This window comes from Sapajus apella, unplaced genomic scaffold (genome assembly GCF_009761245.1).
Source record: "Sapajus apella isolate SASKATOON/1434 unplaced genomic scaffold, GSC_monkey_1.0 scaffold180, whole genome shotgun sequence".
In the NCBI taxonomy this organism is placed as follows: Eukaryota; Metazoa; Chordata; class Mammalia; order Primates; family Cebidae; genus Sapajus; species Sapajus apella.
This window is the reverse complement of record NW_022437120.1, coordinates 885,270-907,728: the sequence shown is the minus strand read 5'-3', so window position 1 is coordinate 907,728 and position 22,459 is coordinate 885,270. Positions and strand designations below refer to the sequence as shown.

General features: G+C 41.4%; 1 protein-coding gene and 1 long non-coding RNA gene across 2 annotated transcripts in view; both read right to left on the bottom strand.

Moving 5' to 3' along the window:
• Nucleotides 1–22,459, bottom strand: part of XKR6 (XK related 6) — a 287,672-nt gene that overhangs the window by 192,790 nt on the left and 72,423 nt on the right. The window lies entirely within an intron of this gene.
• LOC116543069 lies at nucleotides 14,020–17,972 on the bottom strand. The gene is made up of 2 exons (XR_004265461.1): nucleotides 17,531–17,972; nucleotides 14,020–15,417 (listed from the first exon to the last, which is right to left on the bottom strand). It is a non-coding gene; the product is annotated as an uncharacterized LOC116543069 (long non-coding RNA).

Genomic DNA, 22,459 nt, shown 5'->3' with positions numbered 1-22,459 from the left:
CTTCTTTTGTTTTGCAGTTTTTAGCTGTTTTTCAACAAATACCATATGAAGACTATGCATACTTAAGACCTCACTGAATGTCACCCAAACACCAAATGAAAATCTAGCTGGAATAAAGACATGTGGCTTCCGGATGGCAGATTCTGAGAGATTTCACCCACTTGCATATGATTTGCACGTCCTTTGTACCATCTGATGAGAACGGTGTGCTCCATCTATCAAAGCCACTGAGTTCTCAAGTTCCATTTCCATCCAGAAGATGGAAGTCTCCCTAGAGTCAAGTTAAATCCGATTTTCTCAGAGACAGTCAAGTAAGTATGTCACCAGCAGCAGGACACTTGCCATCCAACATGGGAAGGCTAAGAGCTCTCATACAGACTTTCCATCTCCTTAGCCCACTCACCCCCACTCATAAGCCCTCAAGAGACACACAGTGATAATAAAACTATTTGTGTATTTTCTCTATTGGGTTTCCAGAAATGTCATTTTAGTCACACCCTCCCACTCCCCACGTCTACATTCAGGATGCGACACCCCAGCCAGAGTTGGTACAATGCAAACATTCCATGAGGAGTTAGAAAACATGGGTTCCAGCACAAACTTGAGCAATCTGCCACTCGGAATCTATTTTATTATGTGTAAAAGTAGATAATACCAGCACTGCTGAACCTACAGGGCAGTAATTTTTAAAAAGCCAACAAATCTTGGTTAAAGAAATCATATAGGCTGGGCACCGTTCCTCATACCTATAATTCCAACACTTGGGGAGGCCAAAGCAGGCTGATCACCCGAGGTCAGGAGTTCGAGACTAGCCTAGTCAACATGGTGAAACCCTATCTCTACTAAAAATACAAAATTAACTGGGCATGGTGGTGCACGCCTGTGGTCCCAGCTACTAAGGAGGCTGAGGCAGGAGAATCACTTGAACCCGGGAGGTGGAGGTTGCAGTGAGCTGAGATTTTGCCATTGCACTCCAGTCTGGGGAACAACAGCAAGACTCCATCTCGAAAAAAAATTTTTATACTAATGTGAAGTGTTACTAAATATATTGTAATCTTCTACAGTTTACAGACCAGCAGCCCTGGCTTCACCTTCCAGCTTGTTAGGAAGGCAGATCCTAAGACACACTCCAGAAATACTGAATCGGAATCTGCAATTGAACTAGATCCCCAGGTGACTCATACACACACACACACACTCAGTTTGAGGACTGAGCTGGAGGCCTGTAAATCCTAGTAGCATTATTTCTAAGAGCTGCTACGTGAGCAAGAGGACCCAGTGGACAGAGTGAACTTAAGGTCCTATTTTTAGCAGTCTTTAGTTTTTCTGATGTTACTAATGCTGTGTGTTCTTTTCACTTACAGAATACGAGGTGTCAGAAAGCACACTTTGGAACTGTATCTTGGAATTTCACAGCTAGGACAGGAACTCTGTCTCATCAGAGCTATGCCGAAAAGCTTTCTCCACAGGCTAGGCTGACTACGTGGTCATGCATGTTTGAATTATGTTCCTGTTTTCAACTAAATATCCCTTACAGAAAGGTTCAAGGTACTTCTTTTAGAGTATTTGAGAAGTTTATTTTTGAATAATTTATATATTGCTTGCATAAGTGATAAGAATCATTTAGAAATCTTATTTCCTTAACTATTAGTCTGTTCACATTTCTTGGAGGAAAAGGAAGTTTTACTTTTTCTTTTTTTTTTTTTTTTTTTTTTTTTTTTTTGAGATAAAGTCTAATTCTGTCACCAAGACTGGAGTGCAGTGGCACAATCTTGGCTCACTGCAACCTCCACTTCCCGGGTTCAAGTGATTCTCCTGCCTCAGCCTCTCGAGTAGCTGGGACCACAAGTGGGTGTCAACATGCCTAGCTAATTTTTTTGTACTTTTATTAGAGACGGGGTTTCACCATGTTAGCCAGGATGGTCTCGATCTCCTGACCTTGTGTTCTGCCTGCCTCAGCCTCCCAAAGTGCTGGGATTACAGGGGTGAGCCACCACGCCCGGCCAAAAGCTTTCCTTTCTTTTGAATCTTAAGAGGGAACAGGAGAAATACAAATTTTGTTATGTATCAAAAGCTGATTTTAAATAGACTTTTGAGTCTTGGAAACTTCTGGAATATTCCCCCATGGAACTAAAATGATCATTGGATTCTGAATTGACTCATGGAGGTCTAACCTAGAAAGAGGTATTCATAAGAATTTTCTTTATTGATATGGTCCAGGAGAATAATGAGCTGCTTCTCCCTTCCCTAGCCCCTGGATACGCTCAGTGCTCCCCCAGGCAGGCACGCTGTCCTCTGTTCAAAGAGGAGCAGCTGCTGCCTCCCAGGGAAGAGCCAGGTACCCTATTGCAGTCCCCGCGCCACTGAACCACATTTCGTCTTCTTCAGAGCTCTTCTCTTAGCTGGGGACAGCAGGAGGGCCCTCATCCAACCAAAGTCACACCGAAAATCCTTAAGCTCGGCGAGGCTGCCCAGTTCACTTTTGTTACCCTGACCTCTAATATAATAGCCACACCATTGCTGCTGCCCAAGAAATATCTATTAAACAGATGAATCACTAAAACATTTTTAAAAGATGATGCTTATTAACACAACTCAACCTCCAACTGGGGGGAATTTCAGCCTCTGGCTTCTAGTGAAAATTCTGGGAGAGACAGGACTGGAGGCAGGAATGGCACTGCTAGGCAGGGCAGCTCTGCCTCCAAAGCGAGCTCTGAGATCAGCTCCTCTCAGGCAGTCGCCAGATTATTTCCCCTAAATCCTTTACTTTCTTTACTTCTAAATCCAGATTCTTTAAAATCTCCAAGTTTCCTTGCAACTCCTTAGGCAGGGGCAGTGAAGGACTTATTCACTCGTTCAAATATTATATAGTTATTGAATTTCTAATGTATCTCAGGCATTGTTCTAGGTCTTGAAAAAAACAGCTACCCACAGAATAAAGCCCCTGCCCTCCCAGAGCTCATATTTAGTGGAGACAAAACTATAAGATGAGGTCATGATGGAGGCAATGAGGAAGTAAGGGAGATCGTGGAAGAGATGCCACTCTAGACAAGCTGGGCAGAGCCCTCGCTGCAGAGGGGACAGCTTAGCAGAGATCGAGCTCTGAGCACATGGGGCAGCGCATCCTAGACAGAGGGAGCAACAAGGCAAGGGCCCCGAAGCAGGGGGAGTTGGGCACCCTAGCAGGGTGGGCACTGGGTGGGCGAGGTGGTTAAATAGTGCTAATTTTTTTCTTTTTGTGTTTTGTTTTGAGGCAGGATCTAACTCTGTCACCCAGGCTGGAGTGCAGGAGCGCAATCTCAGCTCACTGCAGACTTGACTTTCCCAGACTCAGGTGATCCTTCCACCTCAGCCTCCCAAGTAGCTGGGACTTACAGGCATGAGACGCCATGTTCAGATAATTTTTTGTAGAGATGGGGGTCTTGCCACGTTGCCCAGGCTGGTCTTGAAATCCTTGGGCTCAAGCAACCTTCCCACTGAGGCTTCCCAAAGTGCTGGATTACAGGTGTTAGCCACTGCACCTGGCCTCATTAAAACAAAGAAAAAAGAATTTATGACTTCCACCTAATCCAAGCCTTCCACCTAACGGGACACTGAGCCCTTAATTAAAACTTTGGGTTCCACTCATTGTGTTTCATACGCTACAATTTAGTCTAGAAACTCATGAGATCTTGTGACCACAAAGTGGCTGGGAGGATGGCACGGATAGAAGACCCACCACTGAGCAGCGGGAGGGGTGCAGGTCCAATCAGACAATAAGACCACTTCCAGAAGGTGCTTTCCCTAAAACTAAGCTAGCATGAACCCTTGCAACAACTTCCTACATTGACAAACACAACTGAATTTTGCTGTATGATTTTCAGCTTCTCAGAAAAATGTGTTCTCTTTTTGATATGCCTCATTAGGGTAGTCAAACCAGGAATCAAAGCAGCTTCTGGGGAGGAAGGTAGAAAGTTCTGTTTTCAGTTTGGCTATGACTTGTGCCAATCATTTTATACTACAAAAGTTTTTGCTGGCGTTGGCCTCGGACTCAGTGCTTTGAAAGCTGGCTGCAAGTATGTCTTATGGGCAGGTGGTGCTGGGGTCGTCCACTGGGGAAGTGGTTAGGAGACCAGTTCCCTCAACCGCCTGCTGGAGGGACCTCCGTCTCCCTCACTCACCCTGCAGTGGTACCATGCACATCTGAGGAAAGAGGCCATCGATAAAACACTTTGAAAAGTATGCACGCACACACGCGCACACACACACACACTGCTCACAGTGAGTATCTGCAGTACGGAATTCTAGTACTGTGCACCTCAGTTACAGACATCCCAATTTTTGAAAGTGTCCATAATTTATAGCAAGACATATTTGGGCAAATGCAGAAATTATACACAGTCACTGAAACTAAGTTTATATGAGTCAAAAATTGGAAAGAACCTGATTAACAACAATTGTAAACCGCCTGACTTCCAGCGAGATAGAGCTGGTTACATCCATGCAGAAGCCTTGAAAAAAGATGCTGTGTTTGGAGAACATACACTGCACACGGCTGAGCAAAGGAATCTGAAGTGACGATGAACGGAGTATTAGCAATAGTGACCTAGTGAATTTTGTTCTGTTCTTATGCACTATTTAAATTTTTTACGAATTAGGTCATTTTTATGAGAAAAAAATTATCTGAATTTTGGAAAAACAAGGATAGAGAGATGGAAGACAGGAAATTTTTACTAACCTCCTTCTCTTCTGTTCCTCACCTGCCAGAGATTGTAAACTGAGAAGCCACAAGAGCCGGTGAATTTCCCCTCCTTGGTGGAAACTCTCACAGGAGAGAAGTCCTGGAAGATGGAAGTGGCCTCTCCTGTGCAATGGAACTCCCACTCTTTAGCATCAAGTTTGCAGCCCTCCCTGATCTGCCTCATTTTAAGTACCCTTGGATTTGACCCTGCTCACCCTTCCTCATGCTGTTTAGCTTGTGGGGTTATCTCAGCCTGGAGTGTCCTCCTAAGCCCTTTAGGGATGCGGCTCACCCTTCAAGGCCCCGGCTAGAAACGCTCTCCTTCCACTAGCGGAACCTCCACGACCTTAGTGTTGTATCTTGCAGTCTAGTTTGTTACAACCATGCCCACCTCCATAAATAATGTCATGGAGATGCCATCTGGGCTAGGCCTTGGGGGAAAGAATCTGGGCAAGAGGAATGACAGCAGGAGAAAGGAGGAGGATGCGCCCAGCTGCATTTAGAAAACAGCGAGGACGGGGCCGGGTGCGGTGGCTCATGCCTGTAATCCCAGCACTTTGGGAGGCCGAGGCAGGTGGATCACCCAAGGTTAGGAGTTCAAGACCAGCCTGGCCAACATGGCGAAACCCCCTTTCTACTAAAAATACAAAAAATTAGCCGGGCATGGTGGTGGACACCTATAATCTCAGCTACTCGGGAGGCTGAGACGGGAGAATCACTTGAGGCAGAGGTTGCAGTGAGCCAAGATCTTGTCATCCATTGCACTTCAGCCTGGAGAACAAGAGTGAAACTCCGTCTCAAAAAACAACAACAAAAAAAACAGCAAGGGTTTCTAGATGGGTCCAAGAGTGGCTGGAAAAGCAGTAACTGGCTGGAGAAATTTCAACAGTTTTTTTTTTTCTTCCTTAAGAAAAACCTGCTGGTCAACCCCAACTGACATAAACATCTCACATCTTTTTCCCTACAAGCTTGTATTGGAATTTGGAATACTGAGACCTGCCCTCCATCTCTGCCGGGCACCCTGAGGACTTGCTTGCATTTTCCCATGAATTCTCCCATATTCGAATTCACTCATGTCGTCCATGTACCGCTGCTAGAATGGCAACTCCACGCTTTGTGTCTTTTGCTTCCCAAGAGCCCAGAACAGTGCCTGAAGCCTAGTAAGCATCATCAATGTGCAAAAAGGAAGAATTTACTTCAACATGATGTCCAACTGCCCCGTGCTTCTCAAGTTCCCCTATCGAGTAGCTGTCTGAGAAGACAATTCTGCTGTGCTTCCATTCAGAAAAAGGTGGAGAAGAGACAAGAGGCAAGAATGGAAAGGGACAATCTCCAATTGTTGAGAAATGTGGTCTTTTCAATCACTCAGCAGAACCTTCGTCTATGGAAAATTCTGCCGATGCACAACCTGAAGCCCACCAAGGCACCAGGGAAAAAAGTGTGCACAAACAGTTACTATGCGACACTGAAAGGCTACCTGCATGCAAAGCTTCCATCAGGCAAGAGGAAGATGAGGGACAGAGCTGACGAGGGAAGAGTTTATGTGCAGCAAGTGCTCAGCAGTCATGAAAACCTACAGAAAAACTACCACCACCTGTCCCTAGTTCAGAACTGAAGGATTTTCCAGCTGCACTTGGAGGATTTTCACCCCATCCCTGGCACTTCCCTCCCATCACTGCCTTCTTATTCTTGCTCCAAGTTTCAAAGCTATAAGGTGGTCATCACCCTCACGATGAAAGGGAGCCAGGAAGGTCAGAGGGAGAGAAATATGAGGCACACAGAGAAAGGGCTTTTATGAAGTCTTTTACTCCACTCAGACCAAATTCTCATTTTTTTTTGGCCAGAATCTAGGATTTATGTATTATATATAATATTAAGTGTCAGATTAGCTGCTGACAGTTTTTTTAATTTTAGAAGAAATGGCAGCTACTGAATTAATTCTACTTAACCTCAATTTAAACAGATAAATCTAAAAAAAAAATCCAGGGAGGAGATAAAAACTACAATTTGGTACAATGACTTCTTACAGACATGAACAAAAACAACACAGGAATGGCTTATGCTGGTAGATATGCTGGTAGAAAAGCAACACTCCAACACCTGCCTTAAACTTCCTAAAATCGTCAAGGAATCCAACCACTCAGGAGTTCAATCAAGCCACCCAGCCAGAGACCTGCTGAATCAGGCCCCAGGAGAACTCAGAGAGGCACACTCTAAGCTTTCCCAGAGCCACAGGGTCACCTGCACTTTGAAAGGTAATTCCTTATTTCTGAAAGTAGAAACACTACCTGACAATGATCTCAGTATTTTCTAGGTTCCACAAATGGGGCTTTTAAAATGGCATGCTAATCCGTTCTGTGATGTGGGTTTCTGAAGTCAAAATGGGGCCGTAAAAGGTCACTGAGAACCATTTGAGAGCTAAAGAAAACCCCAATTCCTAAGGGAAAACTTCTGAGATATTATTTGACTAAAAATGGAGCTTGCTTTGGAGGGAGACTGAGATAAACTCCCTGCTTCTAACTGTGTCATCAGCAACCCATAGTCAGAAACCTGTGCTTTCTCTTCAAAATAAGACTGCAAATCTACACAATTTTTGGTCATGTCATATTTTAGGTAAAATCATTTCAATAAGTATTGATTTAGCATCTTTTCTCTGCTGCAAAATTGGGAATGTTCAAAATAAATTTTTAAAAATTTTAATGGCAAAGTAATGCCTTCCAGAGTTGTGGAATTTAAAAGCCCTTGCTGACAGCTTTCGCGCCCACAGGAGGAGATGCGGAGTAATACGGCAAATGAAGTCCAAAATATCCCTCGTACCAATTTCAATTTATTCAGTAATTTCATTCTTGCTTTCAAGTCCCAGAGAATACAGAAAGCAGGCGACTGCCTCACTAATCATAGCTCAGGGTTTAATAATTCAATGTTGGGCCTCCTAAGAGAAAGTCTCCAAGGAAAACGCTTAATGTAGCGTATGGCAAGCTCTCCCTAATGAGCAATTCAGCATGAGTTCTCCAACATCCTGGGACATAAAAGGACGTACTTTGTAGAATTGTGAAACTGACTAGATATCACTGACTTCCTCTGAACTTCACTTTGGAGAATTGTGAAACTGACTAGAGATCACTGACTTCCTCTGAACTTCCTTCCTGCTGGCATCCACTGAGGAAGGTTGTCAACCCCAATCTTAAAGAAGCCAAGGAAGAAATCTCAGGATCTTTCTTGGAAATTTTCTCCTTGACGCAGAATATACACAGCACTTGGCACAGTGGCTGGCACTCAATCAGCCGAGATATAAAAATGGGTATTCAGTTTAAATCTTTCTGGAAAATGCCCTTCCACTGGGAAGATGAAGACAGTCACCACACAGCCCAGATGCATCATGGATTCAACCTCGGCTTCTCTTCCTTCAGGGCCCTTTCGTCCAGTTCTTTAATAAAAGTAGTCTAGTCACACAAAACTATGACATGTACAGGCAGTCTTTAACTTCGTATTGCAGATTATCAGAAATAAAAATAATACAAGTTATAACCATTGCATCATTTTTGGTCATTTATTAGTGTTCAATTCGTTTTTTGCAGATTGGTGGCTATTGTACATTTTGAAAAATTATCCACATCGCTTCTTGGCCTTCTGGCTAAGATCAAGTTTGAAAAGTTATCTGCAAGGTAACATAAATGACTTCCTCAAAGCCTGCATTGTCGTGATCTTTGTGTTATCTGAGGCTTCCATGCTCTTTCACATGTAACTTTCGGAAACCTCTTCGAGAGATTTCCAGAACGAGTTCTTGGACAAGCACTGGTTGAAACAGGATGACACCGGCTGTCCTTTAACCTCTACCACATTAGGTTTTTAAAACAATGTCTCCCACCACACAGCAATGCTGAAGTGATTATCTAAACTTTCCCAAGCTGTTCTTGGAGACCCGGATTAGTTTCCTGTGAGTTATGGGTTATGAGATAAAGAAAAGCAAACAGGTCCTCTAGGCAAAACTGAGACCTGAAGATGCTAATATTTACTGCACGGTTCCAAGAATCAGCAGCTGTCATTCTTCTAACTTGACAAACCAATACAAAATTTTTTTTTTGTATCTTTAGAGAACTCAGGATTACAAACTTTATTATTTTACCAAATAAGAACACACAATAAAGAAAAGGACATGAAGGTTTAAGGAACAATTTTTAAGGCTGAAAAAAATGAAGTCCCCATCCTGTCCTTTTCTTTCCTATTTTGCCACAGGTTGGCAGCCACCCTCCAGCAGCCATTCGGGAACTGTGGGGACTCCTGGTACTCACGCCCCCTTGGCCTTGGCCTCAGGGCTGCAGGACACAGCTTACACACCGGCCCTCACCACTGCTGAGTCAAGACGGAGTCTCCCCCACTCCCTTCCCCACCCCGTTCCTACTAACTCACTCCCACTGGTAACGGAATAGAAAAGTTGCAAAACACTGATTTAGATAATTACATTTATACGATCTTCTTCATTTCCTTTCCTTTAACGTGTATGTATTTTTTAAACAAAATTTACTTACTAAAAACTCCTTCACAGTACAAAAAGCTACTTTATTTGGACAAAGTTGGCTCCATGCACAGAAAACTTGATATCCATTTCCAGCCGCCCCAACCTCAAGCACTTGGTAATGACAGCCAAAAGATGTGAAACTCTCACTGGAGAAATACATGGACCCTGTTTACAATTTTTATACATGGAACACAAACACAGACAAGCAGCTTCTGGAAATACCTGTAAATTACATGAAAGTAAAAATAGCATCATGCTTTAAAATGTTTCTCAAAAAATCATTTCAAACGACTAGGTTTTAAATAATTAGGCCACTTAATTTTTATTAGAGCAAGAGTCAGAAAATGATCGTAGACTATATCCTTTTACACAAAACACATCTGCAGGGCTTCTAAAAAGCTATATACAAAAGAAAAATTTTAGAATATCCTATTTTCAATGTCAGAGTAATTTGCTAATATTTCTAAGGGTTATGTTAGCTTTCATTTTTTTTTAAAGTTAAGACATACCTGGGGTCAATGAGGGTTGAGTGTAGGTTCATGTGGGATTGCAAATTTGGTCTATTCTTTTGAGGAATCTTGCTTTCAAAATCTTACTGACATGACCTCTTTCTCCATACGTGATTGGTTTTACTGGCGTCTAAAGGTCATACGTGGGTCTCTTGAACCACCTCCTCAACTCAGAACTCCAGAAGCCAGTGAGCTCCAGAGAGGCTTTCCCTTGCCTGAGCCATGCTGAGGTTCATTCCTGGCCTCAAGGGATATGGTGGTTAGAGGGAAGAGTGGACACCAACACCCCGCAGAGGGCCTGGCATGGAGCAGATACCCAGTGGAGACAACTGTCATGTGCACAACTAAAAGGCTACCTTTAAAATACAATGCTGGCCGGGCGCGGTGGCTCATGGCTGTGATCCCAGCACTTTGGGAGGCCAAGGTGGGCAGATCACTTGAGGTCAGGAGTTTGAGACCAGCCTGGCCAACATGGTGAAACCCCATCTCTACTAAAATTACAAAAAATTAGCCGGGCTTGCTGGCAGGCAGCTGTAGTCGCAGCTATTCGGGAGGCTGAGGCAAGAGAATCACTTGAACCTCGGAGGTGGAGATTGCAGTGAGCTGAGACTGTGCCACTGTACTCCAGTGTGGACAACAAAGCGAGACTTCATCTCCAAAAAAATAAATAGATACAATGCAGCAAAATGTTTACAGACAAACATTAGACAACCCAGACCCTTAAGCCCACATCTATTCTATTTCCCTACAAGAATCTGCAGGAAGCGAGACAGAAATGAACAGCAACAAGTAGACTCTACCATGAGGCAACTGAAAACCTCTCAACCCCAGAGCAAAACATGGCAATGGGAGAGAAGAAGACGGAACAAACTGTGATGCTTCTATCTAGACTTATGACAAAAGGGCTAAAATTGGGCAACATTTTAAAGGGCTAGAAAGGAACTGTACTGTGACTACTTGGCAAAGAATAGCAACATGGATGGACAGGGCTGTTTTTTGTTTGTTTGTTTGTTTGTTTTGAGATGGAGTCTCGTTCTGTAGCCCAGGCTGGAGGTGCAGTGGCATGATCTCGGCTCACTGCGAGCTCTGCCTCCCACGTCCCAGTTCAAGCAACTCTTCTACCTCAGCCTCCCAAGTAGCTGGGATTACAGGCATGAGCCACCGTGCCCAGGTAAGTTTTGTATTTTTTAGTAGAGACAGGGTTTCACCATGTTGGCCAGTCTGGTCTTAAACTCCTGACTGTCTGCCTCACCCCTCCAAAGTGCTGGCATTACAGGCGTGAGCCACCGCGCCCAGCTCAATTTTTTTTTTTTTTTTTTTTTTTAAGAGATGGTCTCACTCCATCACCTGGGATGAAGTGCAGTGACATGGTCAAAGCTCACTGCAGCCTCAAACTCCTGGGCTCAAGTGATCCTCCTGCCTCAGCCTCCCAAACAGCTGGGACTACAAGCACATGCCACCATGCCCAACTAATTTTTATTTTTTGTAGAGAGAGGGTCTTGCTATGTTGAGCAGGCTAGTCTTGAACTCCTGGCCTTGGGCAATCCTCCTGCCTTGGCCTCCCAAAGTGCTAGGATTACAAGTATGAGCCATCACACTCAGCCCTGATCAATTTTAGACTCTTCCGTGCTTGGTGTTATCCCCACATTTCTATCAACATCAGGGAGAAGGAGTGAGGACAGAGAACGCAGATCCGGGCATGGTCCCACTCGGGCTCCTCTCTCAGGAACACTCTCTCTGCAGATGCGAAACAGTGAGGCACACATTGCAAAAGACCAGACACAGTACTTCAAAAGCATGCACAAAACTCTTTCACATCTGAATACATGACACTGACTTTCAGGCCAAGCGGACAGACTCCAGCTCCCCTCCTGCTGCTGGGTTCATCTGCAACAGACAGGAATGTTTGCAAGGTGACAGCTTTATTTTTCTTACATAAAAGATCTGCTTTACAAGGTTATTTTATCTGGCTACAGGTCCAATGCATAAAAGACAGTGCCATCCTGTCTTATGTACAAAGAGCAACGCCGCCTGGATGCCTCCCGAAAGCGCGGCGGCGCCACTGTGATGGTGCTCTCCCATCTCTCCACTCAGTCCCAGTATTAGAGTTTCTTCAGGCTGCTTGAGTCTTCCACAATGCGCCTCCTGGGGAGGCTGTATTTTGCCAGAAAGTTCCAGTGAACGATGTAACAGGTGGAGGATCCCAGATCCCAAAACAGACACTGGAACCGCGCAAAGGTACCCTTGTGCTGAAACACATTTCTAATCCCATCATCAGGTGCATCTGTTCTGTTAAATGCCCAGTACACTTATAAACAAATTAATCCAATTCAGAAATAACCATACAATTGTCAAATCTGAAAGGAATAAGGAAGGAATTATCTGTGAATCTTGCCAATTTTCCTGAAAAGGTGCTGCAGATTTAAGTGTTACAAAACAACAGAATCCTAAATTTCTAGTCACTACTATAATTTGAAGTACACGTTATACCGTAAATGTGATACCCCAAGACATAAGAAAAAGTCACACTTAGGGAGAAAACCTTCATAACAGTTAGAAATGTTAGAAGAAATATGTTCATTTAAAAAACAGGACATTAGTACTCAACTTAACAAAATAAACCCACTAAGCCAGCAGGAGGCATCGCCTAGGAGGACTGAGGCTCAGCATGCCTTAGTGCCTTAGCCTCTGCTTCTATCACCTGTGCTTCTGGGGCAGCCCTTTGCAGCGAGTTTCAGTCCATTTCATTAGGAAGCTCTTCACTGGTGGCTGTCTGTTCTATGCGTGGAAAGGCAGTGAGTGACCTTCAAGACGTGACGCTCCATTCCAAGGCAACAGAGAACCAATCACGAATGGGCACGAGAACAGAGTCAGATGATGGGCCGAGGTACAATGAAGAGGATCATCTGAATCCAGGCTTCCTGACACGTGACCAAGGCCAGTCCATACACCCACAGAAACCAAACGAAGACATGTATCTGTGCAGTCTTCCCAGGAAAAAAATCCATAGATTTCTTCAGATTTTCCAAAGAGTTTGTCTGAAACTTCCAAAATAAAAAGAACCATTGTTTCAGGCTCATTTTCTCTGGGTGTTCCTACATATTTAGTGCACCTGAACTCATAAGGATGTGCTCATCCCTGGGTAAAGAGTCAGATTTCCGAATTCTCAGTGATATACTGGGCTGTGAAGTGCACGGAGCCAGAAGGTGCAGATTCCCCAAGAGACACATACTGAAACGCTTTTCTAGTACAACTGAGGCTAACACAAAATCTGAATAAAAAATGTAAGGCTTTACTTGGAATCTTATTTCCCTATGTCTAGACCTGTTCTATTTCTCAAGTTTCTAGGAAGCAATCATCAGACCCTGACTGTATTCATGCCATCATCTCCCCTATGTTCAGTTGTCCACATTATTTTCTAAAGTTATACAACATGGGCAAAAGACCTTTATTAATATTTTCTCTAATATCTAATATATTTATTTTTAGCTAAGTTAATCTTTGAGCCACACATCCATTCAGAACATACCAGAACAAAATCAAATTCATTGTTAGGAAATGTATCAATACTTCCAAAGAGCACATGCCACTAGCCTTAAGATACTGCAGCCCACTAGCATGAGCCGCCCAATCTCCAAACACCCACAGCTCCAGGCCATGTGTGTACCAGCTCATCCTTCCCAGGAAAGTCACTTCCTTCCCTGAGAGCACTTTAAGAGAGCTCTGGGCGAGTTTGTCCCCCAACCCCACCACCATTTTTTTATTCCTAGGCTCTGATGTCGTTCCCTCTTTGGTCTCTTTCATTTGTGCTCACAGTTTTCAGAATCTAAGATGGACTTTAAAATATTCATTCCAGTAGGGACCAAGTTTTCTCCTGCCTGGTTAATTCCCTCTGGGCATATCAAATGGCTGGGCCCAGTCAATACTGTGGCTAGAATTGGCTAAGACGAAACACCTCTATTGACGAAAGTAACACAGAATGAAAGCTTCTAAAAGCCAGCTAAATGAGAAAGCAACTAAACAGGCAATAGAGGTTCAGATTAAAATTTAACATGACTTTAAAAAACCTATTTAATGTGGGTTTTTTGTTTTTACTTTTGAGATGGGGTCTCGCTCTGTCACCCAGACTGGAGTACAGTGGCACAATCTCAGCTCACTGCAGCCTCAACCTCCTGGGTTCAGGCGATTCTCCTGCCTCAGACTCCTGAGTAGCTGGGGATTACAGGTAGCTGCCACCACGCTTGACTAATTTTTATATTTTTAGTAGAGACGGGGTTTCACTATGTTGGCCAGGCTGGTCTTGAACTCCTGACCTCAAGTGATCAGCCCGCCTCAACCTCCCCAAGTGTTGAGATTACAGGCGTGAGCCATCACGTCTGGTCTTAAAAAACCTACTTAATGTTTTCACTGTGACTTCTATTAAATACATATCAGCCAATTTCTCTTAAAACAAGCAAAGCAAAAAGAGGCCAAAGGTATTGAGGTAACCTTCTCAGCTTCCAAAAGCCGTCCACCACTAGAAACGTCATGAAAACTTCTGCTACACACTAGTTTCCGGAATACTGGACAATCCACCAACAATGAAACTTGCAGTAAACTAATACATGAACACTCCCCTGAGCGTCTACTCAGTCTCAGTAGTGCCTTGCCTTCTCTTCACCCTTTCCCCTGGATCCATTTCCAAGTTGCTCTGAATGTCATCTGAAAAATCAGTCTTCCCTGTTTTGGTCAATTATTTGACCATCACATGTATCTGCCCCAAAATGTTCCTCAAGTCTCTTAAGCCCACGAACAGGCAAGAAAAAAGATAACCACTCAAGGACTCTCTGACTCTCCTATCACATACAAGTTCTCATTCATTCCAATGGCCGAGAACACACTCATCTACATTCTGCAAGTAGTCCACAGTTTAAAATACCATGTTCAGGTACATGGAGTACACTCAACTTTCAATTTTTTTAAGAATAAATAACCTTTCCTGGAGATTAAAGTTTTTTTCCTTTTCTTCCCTTTCATTCACACTGCCTGCTTTTTGGCCACTAATTTTGCACTAACTCATTCACATAGTAACAGAAAGGGGTGGCTGTTGCGGGGGCAAACTGAACAGCTCCTTCTCCCTCCTCATTAGCACTTCTGTCCTACGTAATAATGTCTCATTTTGAAAGCTGGTAGCATTGTGCCACAAGTACATTTGGATATAATCTAGGTAGACTTGGCATATTCTAACACATTCCATTCTGAGACCAGTTCCAGGTTGGAATTTTGTCATTACTGCCTTAAGGATTGTCACTTGATGATTTCTTTCTTCCTAAATATAACTACCTCCGATCTAAGTAATTTACACTGCAAGCAGACAGAAAAGAACAGCCATAAGAAGAATTACATAAACTCTCTGAGAAAACTGAGGTTCATAAGAACCCCAAAACCTTCCAAAGGTAACTGTCTCCAAAGTATGACACTAATACAGATAGCTGATAATTTGAGACATGCAAGTCAACCCAGAAGTACAACATCATAATTATGTTATTATATATACTTTACTGGAATCTACTGATTCATCTAGTAAGTTGCAAAAACAATATAATTTCCAGAGTTCCTAAATATTTCCAATATATTGAAATTAGGGATCCAAGATTCTGAACATGCCATCACCAAAAAAAATTGCAAACCTAAAAAACAAAAAGGAAACAAATTAAACAATGTCAAAGGAAAGACTTTCTTAGAAACGGTCAATATTTACTTTTATATTTTTCAAAACATTTTAAAGTTAATACTTTTTCTCATCTTACCATTCGTATAAGCTCTTAAGTATAACATTAAATTTTATTTAAAAACAAGGCAGTTTTCACATAGCAAAATAAATATTACACTATACTCACACTCACCACCCCTATTTAATTACAGAGTATTTACCGGGTCAAAACATTTTCACATTTACAATTTGAGCCTTTTAAGCGGCATTAGTTCTGTCTTTCTTTTAAAAGTTGTCATCATGGTAACAGATATTCAGATGAATAAATAAAATTATAGATTTTGTTCTTATGCAACTCACATCTTTAGAAACTACTTTTTTAGTTGAGTAATAGTGGTTAGAGTCTTTGTGCTTCGATCACATTAACTTTAGCACATGAACTAAGAAAGATGCTCTTCAAAGCCGTTCTAACCACAAAGAGGTAGGCCTTTTTCGAAAAAGAAAAAAAAAATTTTTTTTTTTGGCAAAAGTATAGGAAATAAAAAACTCCAAAAATAAAAACATCAGTATTGTTTCTCATTAAAAATATTAATATACAAAAGTGAGCTTGTACGGACAAGTCTTAAAGACCATGCTGTTTAGACCAGCTTATTTAATTATTCCAGGGAAAATCAAGAGTTCAGAGTTCCCACTTCCAAAAGCATAAAACGACACATCAGGAGATACAGTAAAACAAAGGAACCACTGAGTGCACACTGGTTTTTCTTTTAAGAACAAGGCGAAGCTGGCCTGGGAAAGCAAAAATTTAGAGCCCACATACATAAAATCACTGCTCTTCCAGTCAACCAATGGGGCCCGGATTTCATGGCCAGCTTGTGGGTAATTTTTTCTTAGTGTATGTGAATAATTCTCCCTATCATTACAGAAAGCCACATACATGAAGAAAAAGAACACATTTTATATGTTGAGTTACTCTCAACATCTGAGACTAAGCAGTAAGAAAATACTGTTTGTAGGGAAGTAACATAGAATTACATGAGAACGGAACCTCTAGAAGAAAACATGAAAATAAAGATGACTTTTAAAAAATGATGATGTTTTCAGTTCCTTACAATTTGCCTTCTGTAGCCCCCTCCACAATGAGATGAAATTTCATTTTCTCAGCATCTCATCAATTAAATGACTGTATAATTTAGGCTAAAGATAAGTAAATCTGTGATACCGTATGTTATTAATGCTGTTAAATGTAGTAAAATAAATGAAGTAGCATAAAGAACCACTTATTTGAAATAATGGCTTAGTGTGAATCTGAATTCGAGCAAAAACCTTACTGGAATTCTATTCTTAGAGAGTTAAACACAGTAACTGCCTTATAAGCACTGCTACATCAACATATTTAACAGGACATGGTCCATCAGAATATACTTAATAACTAACAGAACACTCTCCTACACCCAAAAAAGTTTTACTATAATGTAAAAAGAAGCCATTGTATTATTTTCAACTATAAAATACATTTAAACATGTAATAATTTAAAGTTGACACAACTAACATTCTCCATAGGCATCGCATACTTTAAAAAGTAAAATAAGCAAACACGCAAATATACATAAAACATTAAAATTCGTTATCACAGAAAAATAAAAAGTTGTGGCAAGAATCCTTAGTTTCTAGTCTGAAAAACCTCCAAGTCTGGATTCCCTTTTGTCTAAGAGCAAAGTCTATTGTTTAAAAAAAAAAAATGATTTCCATCTGCAAACTCCTAATGGTTCAGGTTTTTTCATATAATAAATATTTTGTTGCTGATTAGGTAGCTCACAAGAGCTCACTTTAAAAAGCTATGTTTAAACAGCTCTAAAAGGCTGAATTAGCATTTATGATATGAACCCTCTTGTAAAACATTTGAGCCAGTTTAGGTAAGACATGTCAGTATGTTGTTTAATACCTTTGGTTTACAGCTTTAAAATGTTTTTAATCTTGAGGAGGAAGGAACTGGGTTAGAACAGACACGGAAACACATGAAGGCCTCCCTCTCGCTCTGCCATTACCATTCGGGCTGAAGTGGTTTCAGGACGAGGCGATCGCTCACCTTCTAGTCAGAAATCAGATGACCTCAAAACAACCTCATTTCAGGCTGAGGCCTCATGTCTTTCGCTTAGAGCTAAAAATAAAAATACATGTGAATGAACATATGAGCATGGAATGAAATCTCTAACACGACACTAAAATATAAAATATTAGAAGCCATTTTTATCACAGAAAAATGAAAATGTACACATTTCTACACAGAGAATCACAATACTATTTTGAATGGAGAGGTTCCCTTCTTATCCTGTTGGCCATTGGGTATCATGACAATTGAAATCCAAGTTGGTTCTACAAAGACAAAGCTAAAGTCGTATTTGATTCATTTCCTGAGATTATAAAACATTTATTTATTCACTTATTTATTTGGGACAGAGTCTCGCTCTGTTGCCCAGGCTGGAGTGCAGTGGCGCAATCTCAGCTCATTGCAGTCTCTACCTCCTGGGTTCAAGCGATTCTCCTGCCTCAACCTCCCAAGTATCTGGGATTAAAGGCCCCCCACCACCATGCCCGCTAATTTTTGTATTTTTAGTAGTGATGGGGTTCCGCCATGTTGGCCAGGCTGGTCGCAAACTCCTGACCTCAGGTGATCTGCCCGCCTCGGTCTCCCAAAGTGCTGGGATTACAGGCATGAGCCAGTGCACCCAGCCAAATATTTATTTTTATAGAGTTAAATTTAACAATATTTTAATGAAGTCGGCCACTTAGATCTTCTTTAAACATATATGCGAGGGCAAGAAAAGACAGTGTAATGCTAAACCATTAAACAACAGCCTGGCCCTCAGAAATATATTTTTGTGTATTCACAACTCTTGGTTCCTATAGCAATACTAGCAGAACACAAAAATTAACCTGTTTCTCCAACCAAAATAAGGCACTCACTCATTCAACAAATACCGAATGTTTCTAAGCACTGGAATTAAAAGCTTGGTATGACAGAACGAGTTCTAAACCTCATCAGCGAGTCTGGAGTCCTCAGCCGTCTATTTCCTAATTTGGGGTCTCAAGTCTGGGCTATGATGTTAAGGAGATTCCCCAAGAGGTAGGAGGGCAGTATGTACTAAGTGACAACAGAGTGAGGCTGCAGGATTTGAAACAAAATCCACTGAGAACCCTGAATCTCTCCACTGTCAATGGCCTCCACTCATCATGTGTCTGTCTCTTCAGTGTGAAGCTCATGCTTTCAAAATCCTACTTTAATCCTGGAAATTAATTCTCTCTCGTTTGGAAAATGCTGGTAGTTTTGGTCCCAAACGTAATGCCTCGGGCTATTTTGAAAGGTTAAGTTCACCAAGTACCTTCAAAAACCACTTATTTTAAGAGCTCTTCATTCAACTGAAGCCACAATTTAAAATTCAGAAATTCTGCTGCTAAAGTTACACTTAAAGAATTGGCCCTAGCTATACAGTAATAAAGACAAATATCTTATAAAATGTTTTACACCATTCATCTATGCCCATTAAATATTATTCATAAATCGTCACATATAGTCTACACTAACATTATTTTTCCATGTTTTGCATTTCTCTGCTGGTTCTACATATACCGATGAAATTTTTTAATTTTGTGGGAACATGATACATTACCAAAAAAATATCAAAATACATGCACCTGATTCCAATTAAGCTCCATGTTCATCTTAACCCATTTATGCCTAGTGTTCCACTATTGGAACATTAAGCTTGTGAGAGTTATTTATATCCTACTGCTCAAGGTCATCACAAAGGCCTGATTTTTCACACAAAAAAATGGCAACCTCCAGCATAAACGGGTTTATACAAGAAGAATAAATACATTTCTGAGTTGGCTTATCTTCCATAATTCTTCATGGAGTCCAACTAAATTTAATATCTTGACAAATATTACCAAGTTAAATGTTTGGACTCTCAAGTTCATAGGTCTAAAAAATACTTTAAAGTAATATACTGCAATTTATGCTTAAATATTTAGAATAAAGACCACAAGAACTGTTGGGAGTCATATCTGGGTTTTAAGCAAATCAAAAAGCTTTGAAAGTTCATTTCCCACTGATGTTTATAAGATGATTCTTAAGGTTTAGATTTTGCTGCATTCAAATTTTAATCATGGAAAACTGTTTGCTGGTCTTACGTGTAAGCAGTGAAACCCTTCCTCCTTTCCCCTGAATGTCAGAGGGCCCTGTTCTTTTTAGTTCATGGTAAGCTTCGGAGGAAACGTAACTAATTCATAGATAATTCCCTTTTTCTACTCTAAACGTGCTCATCTATGTATCCCAAATTTGTCCTGCGTCAACACAGAGAACCTGTTGGCTACCCACAGTTCAATTATTATTTTTCTTTTATTTTCCTTCCTTCCTTCCCTCCTTCCTTCCTTCCTTCATCTCTCTCTCTCTCTCTCTCTCAGACTCTCACTCTCTCTCAGACTCTTGCTCTGTCACCCAGGCTGGTGTGCAGTGGCACAATCTCAGCTCACTGCAACCTCCGCCTCCTGGGTTCTGGGGCATGCCACCACGCCCAGCTAATTTTTATATTCTTAGTAGAGATGGGGTTTCTCCATGTTGGCCAGGCTGGTCTCGAACTCCTGACACCAGGTGATCTGCCCGCCTCGGCCTCCCAAAGTGCTGGGACTACAGGCATGAGCCACCATGCCTTGACTATTTGCTATCATTCTTTGGAAAGAACTAACAGCAGCTGAGAGGCTTCATTCTGCCCCCCTAACTTAGATGTTCCCCTTATCTCTCCTAACCTCATCCATGCTGCAGTCACAGCTGCATTTCTCCCTTTTTGCTTCAACCACTTTACGTTTTGTAATACAAGTTACAGTCCACAACAACTGTGACTGTCCTAATTCCACAACTTTCACTATTTCCACTTTAGTCTAGGCCTTTGATGGTAAAATAAGGAGACTGAATCTTCAGAGGTATATTTCAGCTTACTAACTATACACTCAGTCTTTATAGTTTTACTACTCAGAAAACTCCATCCATCACTTCAGTAATATTATACTGTCTCCTATTTCATCATTTCATCATTGATGATGATCCCAATTTATTATCAATAGGATTGAGGAATTCTAGTGAGTTACAAATTTAGACCAATTATAGAGTCAAACTTCTAGAAAAACAATTGCTATTTAAGAACATTCAATGTCAAAGACATTTTCCTGAAAAAGTGTTTCCTTAGTTTAGACTGAATCTTTTTTGCAGAAAAGGTTAAGCCCTATGATACGCTAGGGGTGAACCTGCAACCTGAACACTCCAGTCCCCTCTTAGAAGTTTGCCATCTGCCCCTGGCACTTGACAGATTCTAAGATTTCCTGCTTGACACATAATCCAGCAAAAACCAACAGCATTCTTCATTTCTGTGGGAATCCTGCAACTTCACATACGCAGTTTGGACTCTAAACACAATACATTTACCAGTCAGAAAATCCCAAACTGATGGATTCCACTGCAAGAAAACAGAATGTCCAAATGGCGGTGTGGAGATAGCGGCTGACCATCTGGGAAACTTAAGACTGCATCTCTATCGTCAGTCCTTACACCAAAAGAAATTCCAGAAATATCACATTTAAACTGAAAATGTGAAACCATTAAGAATGGTTGAAGAAAATATGGCTGAAATTTTTAAAAATACATTTTAAGGTACATGAGGACTTTCATTATGACATAAATCCTAGAAGCCAAAAAAGTACACAGCTGATTAAAAAGTAGCCAAAAAAACCCCCACTTATAAACAATATAAACTGAAAAAAAAACATTTGTAGTAAGTATTAATAAGGATAAAGTACTTATAAATTGCTAAGAAAAAACCCCATGAAAAATGTGTCACAATTACAAACAAGTCAAGGAAAACAAGACCAGTAAGTATATAAAAATATCTTCAAACCCACTCAAAAGCAATATAAACCCAAATGAGATGCTAACAGGTTAACAGTGTCATTACTATGAGTGTGGGGGATCAGGCACCCAAACAGACGGTTAGGAGAGGTAGACACTAGCACCAACTTTCTGAAGAACAACGACGTTATTTACCAGAATGTTAAAATCCGCACACTCTTGAACCAGAAATTTAACTTCTGGGATTAGATCCTTATCACTTCTCACATGTAAGCAAAAATATTTGTATGAGGAGATTGTTTATAACTACACTACAGTAGTACTATTAATATAATAAAAATGAAAGAAAAAAATCTGCAAAACAGGCCCAATGTCTATCAAGGAAGCTGGTTTGACAAAAATGTTACCTTTCATGTAGCCAGGGAAAAGTGTCCTAGATATATTATTAAGTACATAAATGATGTTGCTAAACAGATATACAATGCCATTCATTTCAAAAGTACTATTTCTTAAAACAAGTTCAATAGACAAGAAGAAGGAGGCGTGAGGAAACACAGGAGGGTTGCCCAAGAGCCTGCCAGGCACAGCAGAATGGGGGAAAGAGCTTTTTGCTTGTCACTTTATCCGTCTACAGAATTTCTCAACCATGAACAATTATTCATTTGATAACAAAAACGTTTTTCCAGGATGCTTTGTTATTTCAGCATTTCAAAATTCTATGGATTGAGTTTCTCAAAACGGAAGGAGATTGAGAACTGTGAGTCAGGTCTATCAGGAGTCACTTTGTGAATGCTGGGATTCATTGGTGGCCAGAAGCAGAGGTGCTGGGATAGCACACAGGGTGGGGACTGCCAGTCGGCGTGAGCTCTGTGCTTTTCTCACTTGGTCACTGCTTGCCTCTCCGAGGCCTGTCCTTCTGCACACGTCGTCTTGCAAAGTACACTTGCATGCAAAGTGCATGTTCACTCCTGACTCCTGTAAATGAGGCATGCCCCAAGGTCTGGTGTTTGCTCTTAAGGATTTAATGGGATATTCAATATTCAGTAGCGCAGAGTGTGCCACAAAGTGAATGATAATCAATTGTTTTTCATATCTTCCATCCCAGAGACAAGGCCA